Below are 10321 nucleotides of genomic sequence, written 5' to 3' on the forward strand. Positions count from 1 at the left end.
TTCGTATTTCCGAGACGCTCAGTTTGACTATAAGTTCGCTGAAATCGGAGTTCGGGTGCTCCCGGAATTAATTTTTGAAGTTTCCAACTAGCTTTTGCCTCGAGATTCGTGCCCGATCAAGCTAATTTTGTGATGTCTTATCAATACTATTTTTAAATAGTAGTGAAACAAAAATTAGATATATAAATTAAAAAAATAACTATATATATAACATTATTAAATCATATATATAAAAAACTAAAATATTTTAGAATTATGTATTAATAAATTCAATTCATAATTAATTTTATAAATTGAATAAAAATGATGTAAAATCAGATACAATAATATAAAATGTTAGATTATTAAAATGAAGATAACGGAATTTTTTTTACGTATTCAATGAATATAGAAAATTATTTTCCTGTTTTGCTCCTTTTACTAATTTAAGTTATCATAAGCTCCTTTTACTAAATTAATAAATGGATAAATTCCGTTTAGAAAATTTGTTTTTGTTCTTAGGATGATACTTGAGTAATACGATGAATCTGACGGTGGACGATGCCAAGAATCGGTTGGCTTTGAGTGTTGAAAGAGAGTTTAAAATCCTTGATTCAAATTTTATCATTGTTGTAGAGGAGAAATTTAATTTACGTGGCTTTATGATTGAAAATCAAATGTAAATTAATAAACATGGATTATGATTTATAGAAAAGTAAAAGAGTTTTATTATGAGATGGTTCTAAATTTCTTAGGTGAAATTTGGGTCATCTATTCTAAAAGTGTATCATTGAACATAAATAATTGATTATTTAGAGGAAGTACGATTTGGATACATATGAGAGAGGGTTTAAATGATATAGATATAAGGTTGTGGGAAAGGTTTACAAGTTTAAAGATCAATTAGGAACAAGAATTAAACCATATGATAAGTTTTGAAAACAAATTTGTTAGGCGGATGATGCTCGACTTTACCAACAAATTGGTTTGGTGAGCTGAGCATCTATTAGTGAGGATGGAGAGTAAAGAGAGTAGAGGGAGTAGAGAGGGAAAGAGTTCTAACAGAATCTCCATTATCTTAATCATAAAATACATAGAAAAGGCCAAAGATCCAAAGTCTCGAGCAAAAGGTGAGGAAAAGATTTTTTAAAAAGGGGTTCTAAACTATTTCTCATTGCCTCTTATTTATAATGTTTTGAGAAGAATGAAATACAAGGTACACAACAGTACATGTATAATGCTACAAGCTTATCTAGGACTTGTGCCACCTCCTAACTAGATATAGGAGGGCGAAGCCGGTGGTCATGCGAGCTAACTGTCATTAGGTGATCTAAAGAGGAGCATGTAGGCATAAGGTGAGTCTGAGGAGAGATGGACCCGTAGTTGGTGAATCGTCTTGTTGGGTTGAAAACCATTTTATGAGGCTTGAGATCATCATGAATGGCCAACGGAAGTTTTTGTGGGGATGAAAGTCTTTAAGATTGATAGTGGTAGGAGCCAAACAGAGTGTGAGGTAGGCACTTTCTATTTATTGACTCTCATGAGCTCAAATGGAGGATCTAATTGAGATAAGTGATGCTCTAATTACTGAATTAAGAACTTTTTAATAACCTAGCATAAGCTGAGCTCCCTACCAAATATAGACGAGTGACACTTGTCAGTATCCTTGGGTATGTTCCACTTTGGTTCATGATAAGTCCTTTAAGGGATCTGTTCCTGGGATGGATGACTCTCATCATCACCCGATGCTACCTATCAAAACACCCAAGAAGGTGATTATATGTAAATACAAGGTTTTGAGATTGGGGGTGCTAGGTTAGTAATCTTTTCTTGGGTTAATGGTGCATTGTTGAGAGTTGAATGGAGGGGAAGAGTAAGGTGATGTGTGTTAAGGGTTGGGAGGTTTGGATTGGTTGAGACAAATGATCATTAACATGCTTTCACCTTGTAATTTATACTTCTATTTCTAAAAATATGAGTGATGTATTGGTTGGATCTATTTATGAGCTAAGGGATTTTATACATAATAGTGGGGGATAGAGCTATATACTTCAAATAAAAAAGGTCACTTGTCATAAGTGACTTTTAAAACATGGGTATTTCCATACAAGTTAATTGGAATTTCATCTAAGAGGGATGAGAAGTTTGACACTTGAACACAAACACAAATTAATTTAATCTAAACATTTGGTTTGTTAGTAAATAAATGGCCAAAGAAATGCTAATTTTTCCAACAATTTTGGTGTGATTGTAAGAATTCCAACAAAAAAATACAAAATCATAGAATTTCACCAAAAAGAGATGAAAAGAAATATTCTCACATTAGTTTGAAGTTAATTTGCCACTTCTATAAATATAAGTGTCTATAAAGAATTGTTGGACACCCTTCTAAGCAGTGTCTTAGCTCTCCCATCAAGTGATTTTAAATAGTCAAATCATTTTCGAAAGAAAAGTGCTTCATGTTGGAGGGATATGTAGATTGAAGTGGATTGGAGGTAGTGGGCTGCAAAGGTTGGATTCTGTTATGCCAGAGCTAGTGGGATACTGAGGTGGAATTTTGATATGATATGTGATGTTATTTCAAAGCCAGTATGCTATCATGGTGGGATTCTGATATGAGATATGTTTTGATGTTAGAGTTTAAGGACTTTTTTGAAAATTTTTATAAGACATTTATTTATATTTCAATTTTAGTATTGTTGCGGATCTATGGCTTATGATTTTAATGATAGCTAACATTCTTTTTTCTCTACAACTGCCTTATCTACTGATATTTCAGGTTCACACGATCAGACTGCAATTTGAAATCAACTCAAGATTGGGTAGACTAGGTCTGAGTCAGTTTGTACACTTTTTCCTTTCTTGAGTCTATTGTATTTGGTGTGGCTCCTAATGCTTTGTAACTTGGAAGATTTTCTGACTGTTCCCTAGAGTTTACTATTATTGGTAACATCGTCCGGGATGATTTTATATCATCCTGAACGATCGGTTCAAAAGTAGAAACCCTAATTAGGGCATCCTCATTAAAGTAGTCATCATTATTCAAAGCACATCACGTGGATGATTTTGTATCGGCCAGGATGATAGGCTCAATTTAGAAAGAATCTACCGCTAGATCTACTTAGGAAATACTTATTTTTGGACATCGTCCCAGTGGATAGCCTGGCCTATCAGGATCGGCCTGGCCGATCCAGAGCAATTTTTCTTAAATAAATCTGGCGATTAAGGAAAGCAATTAATGATGATTTGCATGATCACATCGGCCGGGCCGATTGGACATCGTCCAGCTTCATTTCAGGGTGATGTTCAGGACAATTTTCTTCATATTTGAACTAATCGGCCAGGACAATATGCTTATCGGCCTGGACAATAATGTCGACGACTTACATTAATGAGCTCGTTTTGCGATCTTCTATTTAAGCTATGACATGACACTTTGTAAGTGTCTCTGGCAGCCATTGTAGCTTCGTTCTTTTGGGGAAAACTTGAAGAGATTGCTTGAAAGGGAGTGAGGAAAGGGTGGAGTTTGAGAGAGGGAGAAGATCCTGTGAGGGGGGACTCAAGGGAGTGTGGAGGGGGTTCCACACGGTTGCTCCGGCAAGTTCGCACCTGAATACCATCGGATTCAAGGCTTGTCTCGAGGGAAGTTCACCAAAGAAGAAGATCTCTTTGGTGTCAAAGGACCCGACGACTCTGCCGCACCGGGGAAGGTGGATGTAATTTTGTAAGGGCTTCTCCGCCTAGCTGTGGGGGCTAAAGGAGAGACACTTAGTTTAGTGCAATACTTGGAGGGTGCCTCCAAGGAGTGGACGTAGGTCATGGTTTGACCGAACCATTATAAATCTGATGTGTTCTTTCCACGTAGGTCAAGGTTTGACCGAACCACTATAAATCTGGTGTGTTCTTTCCTTTATTACTTTCGCATTTAATTTTCGCATCGTTGATTTCTTCGTGGTGATTTTGGTTAGTAGTTTTATTTTAAAAGATCTTTAACAATCAATTCATCTCTCTCTTTTTAGCAATGGGCCAGTTCATAAGGGCCTAACATCCCTAATGAACTTTTAAGTGGTATTAGAGCACTTTTTAGTGTCATCTGAGCACTTTCAAGTGGTATTAGAGTAGGTTTCAAAAAATGAGTTTTTAAAAGCTTTTGAATTTCGATTCATGACTAATTTTTCAAATCATACTATTGCGGAAGGTTATTCAACCATCAGACCACCTTTGTTTGTCAACATTACTTTTGATTTTTGGAAAAACCGTCATTATACTACTTTCTTGAAATTGATTGATTTTTGCATGTGGCATATGATTTTAACTGGTTATTCATCACCGTCACGTATTGTTAATGGAGTTAAAATTGATATTTCTTTTAATCAATGGAACAGGGAAGAACAACTCAATACTCAATTGAATGCAAAATCATTAAATTGCTTTTTCTATGCTTTAAATTCTGAAGATTTTAATGCATGATTTTGAACTGTTTTCCATGAAACCTTATGAGACAATTTTAGACATGTATACCAGGTTCATTTAAATTGTAACATCATTATATGCCTTAGGAAAAGAATTTTCAAATTTTGAAAAAGTTAACAAAATTCTTCGTTGTCTACTGGATAAGTTTGATGCTAAAGTAATTGTTATTATGAATTAAAAGATTTGAATGAATATTCTATTGATAATTTAATTGGATCATTCATTGCCTACGAGCAAAGTTTGGGTCAAAGACTTTTGGATGCAGGTGAAACGATTGTTCTAAAAATTGAAGATACGGAAAAAGATAGCTTAGTTGGTGACGAAAGCAATGACTGACAAGCAAATTAAAAAGCTCACCAAAGCATAAGCATCAAAAAAATAGAAGAAAGGTAAAAATGGTAAGAATGTTAATATTTATTCTGATGTTATTTGCTTTCGATGTAGGAAGCTTGGACATATAAAAAATCAGTGCCCTAATTTAAAAATTCTTCCTGCGAAAGAAAAGGGTAAAGCGAAGCAAATTTTAAACTGGGGAAATAATGAAAAACAAAAAATCTCTTGGGCAGACCTGGTCTCTGAAGCATCGGACCAGGCGCAAGATGGTGCTTAAACCTTTGTTTGTTTTTATGTTTACATGTTTTGTTTGTCCTTTTGTTTTTATGATTTTCTATTTTTTTATTCTATTTTTCTTACTTTTTTTTTTCGTTAAAATTTTGTGTCTTTTCTCTGATCAACACACACATCACCTTTCTAAAAATAAAAAACCTACCTCTTGTTTTTTCTTGAATTCTTATAAAAATTGTGTTTGACTTCTCTAAAACAGTCAAAGGAAGGAAACTCATGATTTTGACTCTCAATCTCTGTTTCTTTAAAGATGTTATTCTACTTTTGATTTAAAATCTTCATCATATTTTAAATTAGATTTTAAAACTGATTTTTTTTTCATCTCCCTATATTTTATCTATCGCATAGGAATCTTTTGCAAGATTGTTGAATCTACCTTATAATTTTCCTAATCAAGTAGTTCGTAGTGTCAATAGAATGGGTTTACTTTTATTTTTAAAATTTCAGAAAGGTAGCATATTAAAAAAATAGCCAATGACGCCAAATAAAAAAAAAGTGGTCAATGACGCCAAATCAAAAGATGCGTAATGACGCCAAATTAAGAAAGATACACAAAGTGTATTAAAAGAAAAAGATGCGCAAAGTGCGCCAAAAACTTGACAAGAGGCATAAAATGAGCCCATAAAGAGTATGCTCACTTTTTCTATTTTATTCAAAGCTTAATAAAACCCTTGATATTTTTGATACTTGATTTTTAAATCTTGATTTCTAATTTAATAATTCTTGCATTAATCTTCTATTAGATATATTTTATGAAAGGAGTTTTGAAAAATTAGTATTTCTTTTTCTAATTTATTCCTTAATTTAGATATTGAATTAAAAAGTTTTTGAGCATTTTTAAAGAACTTGAGTTTGGATTATCAAATTCTAAATTTTTAACCTTTTCTGGGCTATGCGTTGTCAATCCAATTCTATTAAGTTTTTGATTAAAACTAAGAGGTAACTTTCTCATTTTAAAAATATTTGTTTTTTTTCACTAGATCGGTTAACATTTTTATTTTTTGTTCATTTTTTTTTGTTTGTGCCTCCTCTCTTTTTGATAATGTCAAAGGGGTAGAATTGACATAATAAAATCCCATCTCAATAATCCACTAGTATTTATATAATGAAATCCCACCTCTGTTGTCCACTAGCACAGACATAACAGAATCCCACCTCAATTGCTCATTGGCTCCGACATAAAATAATCCCACTCTAGTCACTCATTAGCGTCGGAACAACACTACATCACATCATGTTGTCTCACACCTCTTTCATAATTATACACATTTTTTGATGCATTTCACTAATTAAAATATAATTGGACTCAATTCAAAAACTATTAAAATACCTTAACGATAGGAAACAAAAATACTACTGAGTAAAAAATACATAATTTCTAAACATAATCAAATTACCAGTGATTAAGTAAAAAATTATTATAAGACTTAATCATATTATGATACTTATTTTTAAAGTCTTGATAATTTTCTTTTCACTAAAAGCTATACAAATTCCAAAACACATGGTGGAAAACTTTTAGAAATTACTCAAAATATTTGTAATCACAATCTCTATGACAAATAAAAAGTTACATAGTAAAAGTTCTGCTAATATTAATTTATCCTCATTTATAAGTAATGAAAATAGAAATTTCATCAAAAAAATTTCAAACCAGGAGGGGGTGGGGGGTGAATTGGTAAAAATTATCTTTGATTTTTAATAAAAAAACTATTTTAAGTTTTTAGCAATTTGATTTTAGATTTAAAATGAGCTTTTCAACCATAGTAAACAAATTATAGAAAATAAATACAGAAAATAAAAAGACACAAAAATTTATAGTGGTTTGGTCAAACACGACCTACATCCACTCCTTGAAGACTCTCTCTTTAGGTATTGCACTATTGCCAAAGTGAATCTCCTTTTATTCCCACAACAAGGCGGATAAGCCTTTATAAAACCTCTCTTCCACCAATCTCCGGTGCGGTAGAGAACCATCATCTGTTCACACTCTCCAAGTGTCAGTAGAGAACATTCGTCTGTTTATACTCTCCAAGTGTCGGCAGAGAACCATCATCTGTTCACACTCTCTAAGTGTCAGCAGAGAACCGTCATATTTTCACACCCTCCAAGTGTTGGAAGAGTACTAGTTCTTCTTCAAAGATATTCTCTCGAGAAACTAGAAAGAAGAAAAGGAAGAGTAATAACCAAAAAACTAAAAGATAATCTTACCTTTGAGCAACCTTGTGAACCCTTCACACTCCACTTACAATAACTCTCTCTCAAACACTCTCCCAAACTCACTCTTTCACTTGCTCTTGAAAAAATCATGAAGAACAACACTTATTCACATCAGTTTTTAAGGACCTTTTTTATGAAAGACATGAAAAATTGTCTAGAAAACTAAAATTTTTCATTTTGCGTATGTACAATCGTAAGTTCGTACGTACGAATAGTTAAAAAATTATTGCATACGAACCTTTTGTGAATATATACGAAATGACTTCGTACACGACGATCGTCTAATATGAACAGTTAGAAAATTTTTCATCTTCGATGGGATGAAAAGGGATCCCACATTTTTGTACTATGGATGGCGTATGTATAAAGATGACATCGTACAGTATGATCCATTTAGAAAATTTTCAAGTTCGTCGGGATGAAAAGAGATCTGTCAAATTCATACTTTGGACGGCGTCTGTATGAATACGACATCGTAGAGTATGATTTGTTTAGAAAAAATAATGAATTTATCAGGACAAAAGAGGACCCATCCAATTCATTTGACTGCTCGTAAGGGAAAATAATTAAACAAATCATCCCGTATAAAATGGGTTCGTACATTACAATTAGTTTAAAAAAATCATAATTTTAAACACTCCCCCATTGTGTGTGTGCACAATTACTTAATTACAATCACACTCTCTCAAACTCAATAAAATAAAAATTATAGATTTCATTTATAATGAACCATAATCTAATCTGATTTAAAGTCTTCAATAATCTAGAGTATGATTTCCTTAAAATATTAGTACATACAAACATTAAAATAATACATCCAAAATAGGTTAGTAGAAATTGTAATTAAAAATAATAATATTTGGGATCATCAAAAACATACATGTTGCATGAATCCCAACAATCGAAAACTAAGTTACGATAATCTCAACAATCTCCTCCTTTTTGATGATGGTAAAATAATTATTGTTTGATTTAATCATGTATAACTTAAATTTTTCCTTAGCTCCCCCTAAAAGAATAAAACATGTGAATATAGGTAAATTCCATGAAGAGTTCACAAATTTTTTTTAAATATATAAAACACAAACACATGGTACAAAAATATAAACACATGAATACAAACACAAAAAAAAAAAAAAAATACCAACATAAAACACAAAATAATATTACTACCCCTTTTGACAATAATAAAAAAGGAATACGAATGTTGAAATGAAAGATGTCAAATGAGAAACCATAATAATTGATGTTGAAAGAGATTGAAATATAATTGCAATAACAAAGTTAATTACAAAAGATGAAAAAGAAAAATGCAAAAAAGTTTAAATTAAGGAACAACTTAGATAAGAAAAAATTATCAAGGTTATGAAGCATTCTAGATAATTGGATAAGAAGGATTATTGTAAAAGTAATGAAATGAAAATTAGTTAATTTTAATTTTTCAATATAAAATATAATTGAAAATTAAATTGATTTGAATTAAAGATTAAACGATAGAGGAAAAAATATATTCAATTGGTGACATTACGCATCTTTTCAAATATTTGGCTAATTTTGTGCCTCTTTTTATTTGCGAATAATTACGTATTCTTTTGATTTTTATATACATTATACATATCTTTTTTATATACTCCCCTTTTTCTCTTTTTTATTTGATCTTTTCAAAATCAATAATCTAAAAAATCAAATTTCTCTAATTAAAAAAAGAAATAAAAAATAATAAGATATCAAAATTACAATAATGATATTCAAATTATGTTTTCCTAAAAAGGACATGAGATTGATATGCTTAACTTGATCGAGTTATAAGTTAAGTTAAAATTTTTTAAAAATTTGATTTCATAATGAAATTAATTTTGTAATGCAGGTTAATTTATAACACTTTTTAGATCAATTAAAATGAGCTTTTCATATAAGCAAACTCACATTTCAAACGAAAAACAAAAGCAACTAAATAAAACGTGATAATTTTATTGATATAAAAAATATCAGATATATTAAATCCATTGATATTAATTGACATAACTTCTAAACAACATAACATCAACACAAATCTAAAAACAGAAATGAGCATTACAAAAAGAAATAAACATAGACATCATCACATCATTAGGAAAGGACTGGTAAAAGCAACTACAAAGAAATACAACTAAAACTCTAAATGACCTTGATCTAAAAGAGGAGGCTGGTTGAAGACTGAGAAATAGATATTTATCATAGCTACATTATTCATGTTTACCGAGTCAAACTGACCTCAAATCCACCCCATATCTTGTTGGTACTGTGCATCTTGCTAATTTAAATGAGTCTGAATTTGATTAAAATGACTCTCCATCAGATCAAATTATTAGACAATCTCCTGAAAATAGTTCTTATAAGGTCCCTAAGCAGGTGCAGGTGTAGGTGCTCCCCCTTCTCCCTCAGTATCGTCACTTGAACTCTCATTCCTCCCAAAAAATGATTGAAAAGAGGCATCAGTGAAGAATATTGGTATTTTAGTGAAAGGATCAGGATAAATAATATTGCATTTCTTTTCCAAAATGTAGGTCACTAAATGTCCCAAAGAATATTTTTCTTCCTCTTATGAGAAGGAAAACTAATTTCAGAAATTTTATGAATATAATCCAAAATGAGTCGGGCCTAATCAATAGGTTGTCCAGTCATGATTAAATAGGTAACTGTGGATAGAAAAGGAGTAATGTTTATGCGATCACCAACCTCAGGAATGATTGAAGTTCTTAAGACATGCTGGATGATCCAGACATTTTGATTCAAAGTTTATACTCTAGCCAAGTGAAAAACTTGAGTAACCCCTCTAAGATTTTAGTTTATTTTAGACCACTAATAGTCAGATTTAGAGTTCATAGTGTGTGCTTTAGTCCCACGAGTCCTTAAGTGAAGAAAGGTTCCTAAATCTTTCATAGGGATTTCAATATGTTATTTCTTGACAAATGAAGTTATCCTACTCTAATCACTAAATCTCATAATTACTAGGAAATAGTAAAAAGTTTCTCTATGGTAAGCA

The sequence above is a fragment of the Dendrobium catenatum genome, unplaced genomic scaffold (genome assembly GCF_001605985.2).
Source record: "Dendrobium catenatum unplaced genomic scaffold, ASM160598v2 fragScaff_scaffold_981, whole genome shotgun sequence".
NCBI classification, from domain to species: domain Eukaryota; kingdom Viridiplantae; phylum Streptophyta; class Magnoliopsida; order Asparagales; family Orchidaceae; genus Dendrobium; species Dendrobium catenatum.